The sequence below is a fragment of the Elgaria multicarinata genome, chromosome 13 (assembly GCF_023053635.1).
Source record: "Elgaria multicarinata webbii isolate HBS135686 ecotype San Diego chromosome 13, rElgMul1.1.pri, whole genome shotgun sequence".
Taxonomy (NCBI): domain Eukaryota; kingdom Metazoa; phylum Chordata; class Lepidosauria; order Squamata; family Anguidae; genus Elgaria; species Elgaria multicarinata.
Genome location: NC_086183.1, coordinates 33,716,846 through 33,730,232, shown reverse-complemented (window position 1 = coordinate 33,730,232; position 13,387 = coordinate 33,716,846).

Sequence of the window (13,387 nt, the reverse complement as noted above, 5' to 3'; positions counted from 1 at the left end):
TGTTCTATGTCCTGCACTCTGGGAGGATTGAGAAGAGATCCTGGCCTTCCTCTGTGTGACAATCTTCCAAGTATTTGAAGAGTACTTCCAAGTTTGCATCTGTAGGCATGAATTAGCATATGAAAATTGATGTCCCCTTTTCTGGGTGATGCCTTTTCCCCCCTCTTTTCTTTGGCCATTCATAAGTGGTCATCCTAGCAGCTGCCCACAACTGCTTTGAATATATAGACCTGACTGGATGGAAGGGAACAGAGCAGGCAGAGGGCTGAGAAGAAGGAGGGAATGAAGGAAGGAAGGAAGGAAGGAAGGAGGGAGGAAGTGGAGGGAAGGATAGGTCAGAAAGGGATCTCGTGGTGGTAGTGACAGGGCCAAGTGAGGATGGAGGTACAGACAGATGGAGGTCTGAGAGCTGGATCCAGTATCAGAGCCAGTTCCTGTATCAGAGTCAGACAGCCTCTGTACACCAGTTGCTGGGGAACATGGGTGGGAGGGTGCTGTTGCACCGTGTCCTGCTTGTGGGTCCCTGGCCGACATCTGACTGGCCACTGTGTGAACAGAGTGCTGGACGAGACGGACCCTGGGTCTGATCCAGGCAGGGCTTTTCTTAGGTTCTTATGTTCTAACGAAGCTGCTTCTTTTTTTTTTTTTTAACTCTTATCTGGTTTGTTTTGCTGTACACTTGTATTTAGTATATTTTTGCATATTATTGTGTTGTTGTTGTTGTTTTATATTGTTAAATATTGTATATTGTTAAATATTGTTGTAGTTTTAATTTTTGTAAACCGCCCAGAGAGCTTCGGCTATTGGGCGGTATAAAAATGCAATAAATGGAATGAAATGGAATGAGATTGGGGTGGGGTGGGGGCTATGTTCCACATAACCCAGGCAGACACATGGCCCTTGGAATGATGGCACTCACAGGCCCATACATCTGGAGGGCACCAGGTTGGGGGAGGCTGAAATACAGGATATGGGGATACCCTTATGCTATGTTCAAGATGATGTGAATGCCATTTTAAATTGTCTTGTCTATAAAGGCTCAGTTTCAATCCCTTCCTGAACTTTTTGGGCCAAGGAGCGGGCTAAAGAAAGGGATGACCTGCCCCCTCCCTTCCCCTCCCCTCAACCACCATGATGGCCCTCATTTGCTCCCAGACTCTGGCACACATACAAGGGCTCCTTTGCCTCCTGACCTTCAGGTGGTTACCCTCAAGCCGCTCCCTCCAGATGGATATTGCAGGAGACAGCCTGCTAGATGCTGCTGACTCAGCGCCCCAGGGAGCCTGGCACAGAGATGCGGCAAAAGGCAGCCGCTCAGCCCATGGTTGCCCCCAGATGCACGCAGCCAAGGAGGTGGGAGGGCCGTCCAGAGCCACACAGCATGTGTGTTTGTTGTGTAGCACAGAGCTATGGGCATCATCTATGGCCGTCAGCCAGCCATCTGGGAACTGGAGTGGATACCCTTCCGGAAGCAAGGGAGTTGGCTCAGCTGTCAACATGCATGACGGGGGCTTGGAAGATCTGCCCCCGAAGGGAATAAGGGTGACAGGTCTGATGTGACTTTTATCCCATGCAGTGGAGTGTGACATTATTTTGACCATGCTTGGAAGGACGGCGAGGCAGCAGGGGGTGGGGGTGGAAAGTCGGGTTCTCACGCACATGTGCTGCCAGAAACACACACACACACACACACACACACACACACACACACACACACGTCATTATTTTGAAAGTTCACTCGCATTTCTTCCGGATATCATCGCAGGAGCAAATTTAAACATTGTGGGTGTCAGCCTGCCTCAAGCAAATCCTAACTCAAAGTTGCTTGCAAGGGGGCGAACTTCAGCTCCTGCCAGCGGCCTTCCTGCAACATTCCCCACTGGTGATGCGGGAGGGCAAACCTTGGGGGGTGGGAAGCCCAACTCTTGGGGGCATCTGGTTGACCGCTGTGGGGAAGAAGGAGGGCCGCTGCACTACAAGGGCCTTTGGTCTGATCCAGCAGGGCTTTCCTTAGCATCCCATGTTTTATTTTATTTTTTAAAAAAGAGCATCCTGTGGTATATAAGATTCAAAGCTGCCTTTTGCAGAGTCAGACCCTGCATCCCTCAAGCCCAGCACAGACTACCTGAATAGCGGAAGCTCTCTAAAGTGGGGCAGGCAGGCAGAGGCCTTCCCCACTCTTGCTGTCCTAGTTCCTTTTTAGGGTGCTCTAAAGCACCCTGACATGTTATTCCCCCCTCCCTCTAACCAGTTGAATCTCAGACACCAGTACGTCCTTCCTGATGCCAGCAAGCAGCAGGGGAAAAGCAAACTGGGAGAATCTCATTCATGCCTTAAAAAAACCCCAACAAACTCCAAAATGCTGCACACACAAAAAGGGGGAGTCATGGTTCCAGTAACAGTGGATCAATCTCACTTCTTGCCAGCTCTTTGTGCAGAGAAAAAAAAAAGGCGGGTCTTATTAGGATTTCTGTCTTTTCATAATGGCTCGTTAGTGGCAGCTGGTTGATTGAGTGGCAACAATAACAAGGCAGAAACTGGAGGGCTGTTGTTGTTTTAAACCAGAGGGGGCAGTAGAGAGAACGGAAAAGAGCGTAAGAGCATCATCAGATGGGGGAAACCGCATTTCCCTACCGTCGCTTTTCTGTCTCACAGTAGGGACGAGCAGCTTCCTCTTTCTTCACACAGGAAAGAAAGAGGAAGCAGCAATGACCACATGGCCCATTCAGTGGGCATTTTTATCATGTTGCTTATCATGGCGGCACGTTTCACTTCAATTAAAAAAAACCCAGATTTTCCAGGTCACATTTTGTAACGGAAAATAGAGAAGAAAGAGCAGGAGAGGCACAGGAGGCGGGAGGCATCGTCTAAAGTACCCACAAAAAACTGTGTGTGGCCAGTAATGAGTGTGCGATATAACACTCGTCTAAGAATGCTGTATTTTTTTTAAAAAAAATGACAAAGCACTATAAAATAGAAGTACTGTATGTCCTGTCTCACATTTTAGAGTTCTTTGAGAGTGTCAATAAACAGGTTGAGAGAGGTGATCTAGTAGACATTGTTTACTTGGGCTTCCAAAAGGGTTTTTAACAAATTCCCTCACCAAAGACTCCTGAGCAAACTTAGCAGTCATGGAATGAGAAGGGAGGTGTCCCATTGAGCTACAAGCCCATTCTCTTGAAGGGTATTTTGTCAGCAATAATGTAATCACCACCATCATAAAATCAGCATTGCTTTTACAGCCTTTATCTCGCATGGCCTCACAATTCTGGCAATAAATACCATACGCATCAGACTGAAAGAGAGCAAATGTTCCAAGGCCACGTGGAAAAGGCATGGATTGAACTCAGTGCCTAGCACTCCGTCTCCTGAACAACGCGGACTGTCAATGTAACAGAGCATCGCAAATATGCATAGTGCAAATAAAGCAGACAGCCCCCTGCCCCCCCATAACCCTTTATGTGCAGGATCTGTGCCTTTGATCACAGTGTTTAAGCGGTGTTGGGAGTCCAACGGGGCCATTCAGCATGCAAGTTTCTGATCCGTTTTATTCTTTTCTTCCTTTAAGCAGAGAAAAGCAAACATTCAAAAGAGAGGAGGTTCAGGAGTGTTTATTAACTGGGAAAATTACAAGTGCCTGAAGGCGGCCATGGTTTTCGTTAATTGCAAATGTGAAGTGGAACTTAGAAGCAGGAAATGGGCCAACGTCCAGAGAGGTTAACAACATGAGTCACGCCAGTGAGGCCAGGAGGAACTGTATGCACAGGTGACAGGAGCCGCTTGGGAATGGCGTACCATCGTCCCCAGTGTCCACGGGAAACGGAGGTGCTTTTCTTTCACACAATAAATCAGCCTCCCCCAACCTTCCCAAATTCCTGACCCTGGCTGAAGAAGGACGCAGACAAGCTGGAGCGTGTTCAGAGGAGGGCAACCAGGATGACCAGGGGTCTGGAAACAAAGCCCTATGAAGAGAGACTGAAAGAACTGGGCCTGTTTAGCCTGGAGAAGAGAAGATGGAGGGGAGACATGAGAGCACTCTTCAAATGCTCGAAAGGTTGTCACACAGAGGAGGGCTGGGATCTCTTCTTGATCATCCCTGAGTGCAGGACACAGAATAACGGGCTCAAGTTACAGGAAGCCAGATTCCACCTGGACATCAGGAAAAACTTCCTGACTGTTAGAGCAGTATGACAATGACCTATGGAGGTTGTGGGCTCTCCCACCCTAGAGGCCTTCAAGAGACAGCTGGACAACCATCTGTCAGGAATGCTTTAAGGTGGATTCCTGCACTGAGCAGGGGGTTGGACTCGGTGGCCTTAGAGGCCCTGCAAGAACTTGTTTTAGGCAGAACCTCTGCACCGTCCACAGTGAACTCCAGTGCAGAAGAATGATTGGATTGCTCCCAAGTCCCAACAACCATCTAGTTGAGTATTTGGTTTCCTGCAGCACCGCTCAGATGCCTCTTGCAGGCTTCCAGCCAATAAAGGTGTTGAGCTTCCATTGCTCTACCAGTTCACTGTGGTAGACTCCCCCTCTACGGGAGGTTCCACCTAGCTGTCATGGTTAGCAGCCATTCATCAACTTCTTCCTCCACCAATTATCTGATGTGGTGCTGACTGGCTTGGAGGGCTCTTGGGCAAGAGACCTTCATTGGGCCCCTCCCTCAGGGGGTTTCTATTTTCTCACTACCATTCTTGCTCCTTGTTCATCATTGCTGCCACTTGCTTGCATGATGGGCAGAGAGCCAGGGGGCCTCTGTTGCCTGGGCCAGAGTGAGAAGTAGGTGAACAAACAGGTTGCAGTGATACAGAGGAGGATCAACCGCAGGGGATCTTGTCCGTAACCTCCTGCTGTAAGGGTGGAGCCTTGGCAGGTGCCCAGCCCTGATGACCCTTTGCGCCAGCCCTGATCTGATCCTTAAAACAACAACAACAACAACAACAACAACAACAACAACAACACCCAGTCTCAGCCAGAGGTCATCACTAAAGCTTGCAGGAGTGATCTCCCTACATCCTGCTTAACATGATTTATTATCTGTGATCAAACCGTCACCAGGAATGGGAGAGATTTCCATGCAGTCTGCATTTTTAGAAAACTGCCTTCATTTGCACATCCTGGGCTAAAAAGCAGATTGGAGCACGGTTATCCTTTGAACTGTGCTCTTCTCAAAATTTTGCGATGGGGTCCTCAGCTCCCCCGCCAAAAAAAATGTGTACAGAAATGCAAATATGAGTTGAACATGCACACAAAAATGCACATATTAAGGGAAGCTGCATACAAAAATGTCTATTTTGTGGGAAATTGCATACAACCCTTTATATTTTATGGGGGAAATGTGTACAATTTAAATGTGAATATCCCCCCCCCCCTTGAGCCGAAAATGGGATGGAATGGTGGTTGAACACACGTGCATTTGACATGCTCCAGAAACAGGCTCCTCTGTTCCTGTGAGGGGCACAGGATCTGTGTTGCACTGATTGGCAGGGGCTGCCCAGGGCCTCAGGCAAAGCGTGATCCTTCTCATTGCCTGACCCCAAACCCTTCACCTGGAAATGCCAGGGACTGGATCCCACCTGTGGGTGATGGAGCTGTGGGTGAGATGCCCTTAAAGGCATGAAATCCAAATGCCCGCCCCTGCTGCTGAGAACACAGACACCCACCGCACACCTCTCATTTTAAAAACTGGCACCTTGCGTTGCTGCGAGGGGCATCGGCTCCCAGATGGGCCCAGATGCTGAGTAAGTATCAACAGTGCTGAAATGGCTGAGTCAGTGCCAGACAGGATTAGGAGTTTGGGTGCAGCAGCCAACTCTTAAAACCCATAATAATTAGAATCATAGAATCACAGAATCGCAGAGTTGGAAGGGTCCTACAAGGCCATCGAGTCCAACCCCCTGCTCAATGCAGGAATCCACCCTAAAGCATCCCTGACAGATGGTTGCCCAGCTGCCTCTTGAAGGCCTCTAGTGTGGGAGAGCCCACAACTTCCCTAGGTAACTGATTCCATTGTCGTACTGCTCTAACAGCCAGGAAGTTTTTCCTGATGTCCAGACGGAATCTGGCTTCCTGTAACTTGAGCCCGTTATTCCGTGTCCTGCACTCTGGGAGGATCAAGAAGAGATCCTGGCCCTCCTCTGTGTGACAACCTTTTAGGTATTTGAAGAGTGCTCTCATGTCTCCCCTCAATCCAGGGCTTTGTTTATATAGAACAATCTTTCCTAACCTGGAGCCCTCCTGATGTGTTGGACTACAATTCCCAGCATGGCTGGCCTCCAGGGTGGCCAGGTGTCCTTTTGAAGGGCTGCCAGAGGACTGTCCTCTCTTTGAAGGCATCCTCTATTTGAAAGATTGTCTTGTTCAATTCCAATTTAAAGATAAAGATCTGTCAGAACTGTGGGATACTAACCTTTAGTTCCTGAACAGACAGGTACCCAGGTCACTGGGTCACACTTTTCTGCACTATGCTGACTTATAATTTTACTGTAATAGAAATATAGTACAATAATAATTTCTAAATTTGCATCTTTACGATTTTGCATTCATCTAACTTAGCATATGCACATTTCATGAAAATCGGTGCTGTCTTTTGTCATATTTTTTGGTGATGCATTTCTTCTTTGACAGGGTGAATTGTAAACAGCTGCCCTAATCAGTGGGGGATGCTGGGAGGTGCAATTGAACCCATCTGGACAGCACCAGGCTGGGGAAGGCCAATGCTGAATGGAGCTTTGCTTCGCCATCCTAACAACCACCTTGCGAGGTAGGCCAGTTTAATCATCAGTATCATCATATTGGGGATGTGAGTCTATCACCCAGTTCACCGGCAATGCGAAACCATAACTGGGGAAAAATGTGAGTGAGCCGAGGGGTGGATGAGAATATTGTTTTTGGTCACAAAACATGTGAACATGCCCTGTTCAAAGCCCTTTACGTGAATGTGAGCATTCGTCCACTGAAAATATCTGTAATTTGTCGAACACGTGCTTACGTTCATCTCATTCCTGATTCTCAGCTCGATTCGTGCAAATTTCCTAATTTGCACACATTTCCCCTGCAGATTGAATCTGACCCGCTTTAGCCAATGGAGGAAAACTGCAGAAATTAGGAAATCTATGCAAGTTTGGGGAAACTTCCACAAATCTCCCCTTTGATCGCTGCTCAGTTTATGCAAGTTTTCCATCTACGCAGAGTGAGCAGAGATCGCAAATGCGAACGGGAGCCAGGCACAAGACGAGCTTCGGGACACCGTTTGGAGAATCCTGGCACTCTTGACCGTTCGCCCATCCCGACGTGAGCCACGCTTCCTAGTCCTGCTTTGGAGGGTAAGCCCCAAGCTTTGCTGGCCAATTTGGATGTATCAGCAACCTACTTTTGGCCACACACCAGGAGACCAGAACCAGAATGTAGATGCAAATCAGTCCCGCTGGCTTGGCCTAAGACACCAAGGCCACAGCGAGACCGAAGGTTTATCCTGGGATCATCCAGGGTTCGCCCCTGCCTGAGCACTGGATCCCCTGTGTGTCACCTAGATGAACAGGTTTGACCCCTGGACGATCCAGGGATAAACCTGAGGTCTAGCTATGGCCCAAGTCAGGGCAAGGCAGAAGAGACAAGTCCAATGTGCCACCTTTAAGATCCTACACTACGCTAGCCCTCATGACTGCTGTTTGGAAGCCTCACAATCTGAACACCAGAACGAGTGCACATTTTAAAACACCTCACTCAGTTTTCTTGATTATACTAAATTGGAACCAAACCAAATGGTTTGTGGTTGAGGGCTTAACAATGTACTGTGGAAAGGGATGGGTGGAGGAATTAGTCGATGCCAAAAAGTGGAAGCGAAGAGATTTACATGAACAGCTCTTAAGGCAGCCTCCGCCCAAGCTGCTGTCTTCCAGGTGTGTTGAACTAGAACCCCCATCATCCCCAACTCATGTGACCAATGGTTATGACAATTGGGTTTTCTGCATGCTGAGCGACCGGGGCCGAATACTGGCAGTACATTTTTTGTTTCCCTCCCTAAGTTTTGTGCTCTCTCTTTTCTTTTTAATGAGAGCTGAACTTGGAATATCTTTAAAAGGGGTGGAGGTGGAGAGGGCTTCTGCGACGGCTCTGATCAGTGTAGAAATTAGAAATTAAGCACCGCGCAGATGGGTGGGTGGGTCTTTTACTTGGGTCGCTGTTTCTCCCCGTGCTGTTCCTCCCACTTAGGTGTGGGTTTCCAGCAATGAGCTATTCTAAGCCTCTCCCACTCCCCCTCTGCAATAAAAGAGCAATCATTTCTATGCATTGTGGTTCAACACAATTTCTCTCTCCTTGTCTGCGAGTGATCTGTGTCTTCTTGGAAGCAGGGAGGAGGGAGGGAAGGAGAGAGAGAAAGAGAGAAGCAAGGTGCCACAAGGCTCTTTGTAGAAATGGATGTGCAATTCCTCCAGTTTGAAATCTGCCCAGCAACGGAGTGTGGAGAGAAAACGTTACTTTATGGTTGTCAGAAGCAGTGTTATTTAATAAAGGAGAGGATTGGAGGCATAACTCCTGGATTTTGCTGAAGGAGTGACTGAGTTGGGAGTAAAGGGGACGGAAGGTGGTTTGCGCGCTCCAATTCCTGGGTTCTGTGGTCAAGATCAAGCGCAAGAGACCCTATTGCAGCCTGGCTTGGGGAAGGCTGAGTGCTAGTCTTGGTCTGGATGACAAAAGAAGGGTTGGAAGAAAAGACCTTCCATTCTCCCAAAGGCCTTTAATCCAGTATGTTCACATGCTGGCCTGGGAGGGGAGCCGTTGATAGCCTGAAGGAGAAGTCTTCAACGGCTGCTAGTCCTGATGGTTATGTGCTATCTCCGGTATCAGAGGCAGTAAGCCTGTGTGCACCAGTTGCTGGGGAACATGGGTGGGAGGGTGCATTTACACCATGTCCTGCTTGTTCATCCCTGGCCGAGGGCTGGCTGGCCACTGTGTGAACAGAGTGCTGGACTAGATGGACCCTTGGTCTGATCCAGCATGGCTCATCTTATGTTCTTTTGAAAATCCAGAGTTCAGTATCGAATTCTGGCTATCTTGGGGTGGAGAAGAGCCAGAAAGAGCATGTTAAGAGTTACGGAGAAGCCAAGAAAGACATCAACTAAGTCACATAGCTGTTATGTGGCCTGTTGACCCAGGGTGATGTTGGTGGGCCGTTCCACCAGGTTGGAGCAGATTCCTGGCCTCTTAGACCCAGACATTCCTTTCCATCTGCAATTCAGGGGCCTTCATAGCCAGGTCATCCCAGGCCTCTGCAAACAACCCCATTAGATGGAGGCGGAGGTTGGGAGGCTGGGCTCCTGGGTTCCGTTAGTATGATGGGGAAGGGGAGGGGGAAGAAGGAGGAAGCTAGAAATTTGGACGTTCCGAGTTTACAGGTTTCTCCAAGTGAGTATCAGAGAGGCTTTTCATCCACTTGGCATGAGAGAGAGAGAGAGAGAGAGAGAGATATTTCATGTCCCGGTACTTTTCTCCTGTGCACAATGGCTTGAATTCAAAATATCTTTGTGTGAGCAGGGCTAAAATTCAGATTGATTTGACGGAGTAATAAGAGTTCCTTGGATCAGCCGTTCTCTCGCCTTCTCTCTCACAAAGAGAAGGCGAAGAGGGAGACGAAAAAACCATCTCGGCTCTCAATTCTAAATGTTCTCTATTTCGCTTCAGCAGAATTGCTCGCAAACATCACCTGCCCATTGAGGGTGTCGATCTGACCGCCACAGCCCCGAACAGACATGGCCCGAGACGGATTATGAATTGTGTGGTTCAACGAATAAAAAACCAGGGTGGGTTTTTTCTCTCTCCAAGCCTCCCACCATACTGACTTCTTTTCTATTTTGGCCTCCCCCTCCTTTGCAGGCACAACACATGCTTTCCCGAAATGAATTTCATTCTCTCTCTCTCTCTCTCCCTCCTTGTTTCAAAGTCCAAGAGAAAGTGCCTCCAATCTTGTCAGTCTGTCAATAAGGTGCTCATGAGAAATTCAGAGATTCATAAATATTCTCTGGGATACAGCAGCAGTGCTGACAGGCAAACATTCTTCAGGCAGAGGATCCAGGCTGGGGTGGGAGTAGAAAGACATCTCCCTTGCATGTGTGTGTATCATAGAATCCTAGAATAGCAGAGTTGGAAGGGTCCTACAAGGCCATCGAGTCCAACCCCCTGCTCAGTGCAGGAATACACCCTAAAGCATCCCTGACAGATGGTTGTCCAGCTGTTTCTTGAATGCCACCAGTGTGGGAGAGCCACAACCTCCCTAGGAAACTGGTTCCATTGTCATACTGCTCTAACAGTCAGGAAGTTTTTCCTGATGTCCAGCCAGAATCTGGCTTCCTTTAACTTGAGCCCGTTATTCCGTGTCCTGCACTCTGGGAGGATCGAGAAGAGATCCTGTGTGTGTGTGTGTGTGTGTGTTATAGCCCCACCCCCTCTCCTTTAGCCCCACCCACAGTAGGATTATACCACCTTCTCCAATCACACAGAGGAATGAAGTGACAGAATCTTGAGGTGGTGGACCCAGAAGAGGATCATGTGCTTTTACAGCTCTCTCCAAGTAAAAAAAGTAAACTAGCATATTAATGTGCATGATTCTAGCTAGGCATGGATGCATCCTTCCATTTTGGTTTCTCTCAGTTTCTCATTTTTCCAATCTTAAAAAAAATCAAACACATTTGCATGAAAATTCATAACTGTTTTGCACGTTTCTCCAAATATGTACATTTTGTACACGTTTGCTTAATATATACATCATTGCAAGCAATTCTTATGTAATGCATTTTCTCATTGCAATGCATATATTTTCCCTATATACACATTTTTTTTTACTTTTTTTTAAAAAATTGGAGAGCTCCATTACAAAATGCAGAGAAGTGCAGATTTCAAAAGATTACTGAGGGCTTTTCTACATGGCACTGTTAATCCACTGTATCTCCTTTCGTTTTCATCACAGGACTGAGATCTGAGCAATACACAAACAGCATTTCCTTTCCTGCTTGCCCACTACATGACCTCTAGGTGGCAATGTGGTGTAATGGAACAGCACAAATACACAAGTGGAAAAACTGTTGTGATTTTTTTTCACTTTCACAAATAAGACATTTTCCCTGCTCTAAAAAAAACCCTCACCAAAAGCATTCTTTAAAAACAAAAGCAAAACTGGAGGGTCATGACATCATCTAAAGAACCTAGAAACAACTATGAGTAAGGAATGATGAGTGCCCAATAGATGCCTCATGTAGAAAAATTCTGAGTTTCAGTTCACACAGTAGTTGACAAATTACACACGTTTGCATTAAAATGCGAACTGAGTAACCCCCCTCCCCCCCCCCCCCGCCATTGCTAGCCCAGCTCTTTGTCTGCTGGCTTTCTTTTTGCAGTTTTTTTTTTTTTTTTTTACAGTTGGCTGCAAAGTGGAGATTAAAAGTAAGGGAACATGATAGAGAGGTATAAAACCATGCATGGTGTAGATGGAATGGATAGAGACATGTCTTCCTCTCTCATACACAATACCAAAACCCAGTGGGGTCAGCTGATGGAGATTAAGGACAGACAACAGGAAGCGGACAATGCAGAGCTGAGATAAGAAATTCTCCACCCCAAGATAAAGACAAGCATGGGCCTGGACTGGGCAAATTCAGGGAGGTGACAAACGCTTCCAGAGGCATCTGGTTGGCTGCTTTGGCGGTAGGATGTTGGGTTAGATGCACCCTTGATCTGATCCAGTAGGACTCTTCCTATCCCCCCCTTCATCCACCAAGAGTAGAGATGCAGTCTTCTCTCCTGCCTCACTCTGCTGCACGTACACATCAAAGCCCAAACGGCTCCTTACATCCCCAAGCACCCCATGATGACTGCAATAGTCACAGCCCCTGAAATGAGACTTCATGAGATTTAAAGGGGCAATGCTCTGCCTTGGAGCCAGGCCCTTTGGTGACACTGGATGGCTCCTGAAGAGTGGGGACCATGCAGAGATCAAACAGACCAGGGGATCAGATCAAACACCTTCATAGAATCATAGAATAGCAGAGTTGGAAGGGGCCTACAAGGCCATCGAGTCAATGCAGGAATCCACCCTAAAGCATCCTTGACAGGTGGTTGTCCAGGTGGTCCCTGGCCTCCCCCCCACCTGGTGCCCTCCGGACATTTTGGACGACAGCTCCCAGCATTCCAGACCATTGGCCATGCTGAATGGGGGCAATGGGATTTGAGGCCCCAAACATCCGGGTCGCACTCGGTTGGGGAAGGCTGCCTTGCCCGAAAGCTCTGCCCTGTCACTCCCGCCTGCAGATTTTGATGGCCCAGAATGCTTCACCTAGGGCAATTAATTTTTCATAAGGGCCTAACGAGATGGAAATAGGAGTCGGCAGCTCTCGGAGACCTGGCCATCGCTAATCCTGTAAGCCACTTAAAGCCATAATTTAAAATGTCAACTGGGGCTGGAATAAAGTAGGGGCCAGGGGCCAGCGGAGGCTGGTGGCTCTGATGTCAGTGGGGCAGTGAAACTGACTGGGTTTCAGTCAGAACCAGTCAGAACTCTAGAGGAGATATCTGAGGCTCCTTGACTGGTTGTGACTGAAACCTGAAGCAGATTCACTGCCCACTGGTAATAGAGCCACCAGCCTCCACTGCTGGGGACATAGTGAGGCAGTGGGAAAAGGGTGGGCCAAGCAAACCGATTCAAAAAGCATTTCATCTCTCTTTCTCAAACTAACTGGAGATTGGATGTTGGGGAGGGGGAGTTTAGAAGCCCCCTTCCACTGGCTGCCATTGGAACAGCCATGCCTTGAGCTAGCTGCCTCTCTAAAGAGACACCACCCCGCAGGTGCCCCAACATTGCCCTCTACTGGCCAGGTGTAGAAGTGCACATTTCCTGCTCCACTGTCGACTTCAAACTTTAAGCGTAAGGTAGTCCCACCGCCCGTTTTGAAACACTCATAAAGGCAGATCCAAGGGTTCAGCCTTGATGCAAATGGAAAACTCGGATTTTTTGGAAGCCACAGAGCTCGACAGCAAGGTCTCTAAAGCTTCACTACTACTAATCTCAATTACTATTGCTATTATCAACATCTATTTCATCGAGAACTACACAGTTCCTGCATTCCTCGTGTTATTTCTTTCCCCCTTAACTCAGTGTGGCTGTCTACTCTGGCCCACTTCAACCGTGGCCTAAAATAAGGGTCCTAAAGGGACTCCCTTTCTTCCCTCTGCAGCTAACTTTTCAAGTTGTGTCTCCCCTCCCCCCAATTTGGAAAGCCCTGTGCTTTGGCTATGTGGGGGGTGGGGGTGGAGCACCAAGAGGAGAGCAGAGCTGGCCCACTGCTTCAGCCCAGCACCTTTTCCGTCTCATGCTCAGCGCCATCTCTTTGGGTGC